Source organism: Chenopodium album, chromosome 12 (assembly GCF_948465745.1).
Source record: "Chenopodium album chromosome 12, dcCheAlbu1.1, whole genome shotgun sequence".
In the NCBI taxonomy this organism is placed as follows: Eukaryota; Viridiplantae; Streptophyta; class Magnoliopsida; order Caryophyllales; family Amaranthaceae; genus Chenopodium; species Chenopodium album.
In genome coordinates, this window is record NC_137845.1 from 22,598,421 (window position 1) to 22,601,709 (window position 3,289).

Consider the following 3,289-nt stretch of genomic DNA (forward strand, 5'->3'; position numbering starts at 1 on the left):
CTCATTCACATTTCCATCTTGATTATCACAAACATCCATATATGCATGAGGGAAATTAGAAACGTCATGATCATACGACCCACAATCATCACAAAACAAGCATCCACTAGGCATGTTACTAGAAGAGGGAGGGAGTTGAGAATTAGAAGACATACCTCTCCCCTTAGATTGGGAGGGAAGACTCGAAACTTGGTAGGTAGCACTTTCCAACTTCGCCTTGATAGCGGACATCTCCTTCCCCAAGTTTATCATTTGTGAGGATAGATTGTTGATTGCATTTAGAAGATCAACCGAGTACACCACTTTCTTTCTCCATCTTGCCAATCTCAATAGTACCTCATTACATCTTCAATTATGTACACCACTTCCTCTTCCGTTTTGTTCATGATTGGACCTCCGGCTCCTCCATCTAAACATGATTTTCCTTGAGGACTAAGGCCTCTATAGAAGATTTGAATAATTTGGTAAGTAGGAATTCCGTGGTGAGGACATTCTCTTTGATACTCTTTGTATCTCTCCCATGCTTCATAGAGACTCTCACTAAGTTTTTTCTTAAAACCTTGAATCAAAACTCTAGCCTCCGCCATTTTCTTTTGTGGATAGAAACGGGATAGAAACTCCTTGGTCACTTTATCCCATGTCCTTAAAGAATTCGGCTTGACTTCCTTGTCCAGCCATTCCAAGGCATGCTTTATAAGCGAAAAGGGAAAAAGCTTAAGGAAGATGAATTCTTAGGAAATTCCATTTACCTTGATAGTACCCTGCAATACTTTTCAAACTCCTTGAGATGATTTAACAAGCTTTCATGCTTGGCCCCACTAAATTGTGGCCTCTCTATCAAAGTGATCATTGTCGATCTTATTTCAAAGTTATTTGCCGGTGTTGTAGGTGGAGCAATCCCACTATCAAATCTATATGCACCGGGAATCCCCAATTCTTTCAACGCCACCCTTGGATTTTCTCCCATTCTTACTTGTTCCTCTTGTTGTGGTTCTTCTTCACTTGAAATGCTAGGGCTCAAAGATCGTCTAGCACCTCTTAACCTTGTAATAGTTCTCTCAATTTCCAGATCAAATGGCACTAGTGAACGACCACGTGCTCTATGCATAAAATGTAATACCCCGTATTTTTGTGTATTTTTATAAAGTATTTAAGTATTAATAAAATGTATTGTTAAGGGCTCAAGTATTTTAATTAAATATTTTAAAGGGTCAAAATATTTTAAATATAAGGTTTTATAACAGTAAAATATATTTTGGGCCAAACGTTTATTAATTATTGGGCAATGTAAATTATTCCTACATACTCTTATTGGAATAACCCATTCCAAAACCCATAACTTAAGCCCTATCCTATAACATAAGCCCACATTTTTATAAGCCCAAATTTAACCCTACACTCTCTACTCTATAAATACACCATGAATCCCCAAAAATTTCCCACACAAAAAGGTTAGTCTTATTTTCTTTCTCCTTTGTTTTATTAATTTGTGTAATTATAATTATTGACTTATGGGTTTTGATTTTATCGTTTGAAATTAATTTAGTTAGTATAAAATTGTATTTTGATGATTCAACTTTATAATTTCAGATTTTATAAATGTCATAATTTTCAGATTTTGTAAATTTTATAACCTAGGGTTATTAATTATTGAAAATCACGATTTTAGGGTTTTCACGAACAATTGATTTAGGACTTTTATAGTAATGATGTTTGAAATTTTGGTGATTATAACTACTGATTAGTTTAACTTAATTCCAGATTATTTTGAACACGTAAATTCATGTTTTAATTTTTAGATTTCCATTCGTTAATATTAATCCCGTTTTAATCCCGATCAGGTTCCAAACTCATCCGATTTTGATAAAAAAAAATTAGTGTTTTCCATGTGGAAACAACGTTTTAAGAAAGACTCACTACCTTTGGTAATGAGTACCACCCTCTCGTGGCCAAATTCAGCCTCTAAATATGATTTTTGGGCAGTTTTTGATTTTTAACGAAGTTTTTTTTTATGCTTTAAATTTTATCCTTGAGTTTAAAGGGTAAGAGATAATTTAATATATGGATAATTTAAGTATAAAGATGTATTTTGATGAAGTTTTAAAGGGTTTTTGATTAGTTTAAAATGCTAGAATTTTATTTAAAGTAGTATAATTGTGATTTTAATGAAAGGGTGTGATTACCCATTAAAAAGGAGTTTAATTAGGGGTTTTTAAATAATTTTCAGATTTTTTTAAGTAGTCTAAAGTAAATTTAAGTTGCTGGAAATTGTGTATACAAGGAGAATTAATATGGTATTATTGTCCCTTTATGTAGGAGACTTGATTCGGGAATTGTTGTAGTGTAATCGGCTACTTTAAGGGCTTATTTGAGGTATGTTCGCGTACTTAGCATAATTATGTTGATGTAGTAGCATGCTAAATGTGTTTGATTGATTACAAGTAATATTATGCTAGGTTTGGAATGGAAATTATGATTTGGATGTTATTGGTGATTGGATTATGAAGCATGATTTATTTGTGATGGATTATGGAATGGAAAATAATAGCTTAGAATATTATTTATGAACCACATATTTATTTATGGCATGATAGAGAGCATGTTTAATTAAACTAAATGTTTAATTTGGTTTGGAATATTGAAAAGGAATTTTATTATGGTTCACATAATTTTTATTGATGCTATAAGCATGAGAAAAGAGCTATATAAGTGTCCATGTACACGAGGAATAAATTGTATGTCGGTGCCTTAGTGCACTTAAGGTGTTTTTAACACCGAAGGATAGGATTTGTGGCGCTTTATGCGTTTAAGGTGTCATTGGCACCGAGGTAGAATTAAAAAGGGTTCAACATTAAATATTATGTGGTTACTAATTATTCAAGAATTAAATTAGTGTATTTGATTGATTGAATAATTATTGTTGATTGAATGATTATGGTTTTGAGAGTCATCACCAAGTTTAATAATCTGTAAATAATGTAAAGTGAAAGAGATTGCGCACCAAAACTCTTGGAACGTATATACCTTGAGTATGAACATATGGGGGGAGTTATGTGACTTTATATTTGATCATAACTTCTACTGGAGTACAGGACGCTGTACATTCCTTTTATTATTATTATGCGCTGGAATTCCGCCACCTATGTGTGGTTTTTGATGTTGGCACGGTTAGCTCCCGTGTCAGTAACCTCAATTTATTTGGGGGAGGTTCGTGGGAAACCCGTTCGATGCGTAATCAAGCGCTAAATAAATTATTTAGTGTCTAGTGAGAACTTTTATTGAATGTTGT

The 3,289-nt window shown here is 33.0% G+C and overlaps 1 non-coding gene across 1 annotated transcript; it reads left to right on the forward strand.

Moving 5' to 3' along the window:
- Positions 1-474: 474 nt before the first annotated feature.
- Positions 475-580, forward strand: LOC145573342 (small nucleolar RNA R71). Its single transcript, XR_014097389.1, has one exon. It is a non-coding gene; the product is annotated as a small nucleolar RNA R71 (small nucleolar RNA).
- Positions 581-3,289: the final 2,709 nt, after the last annotated feature.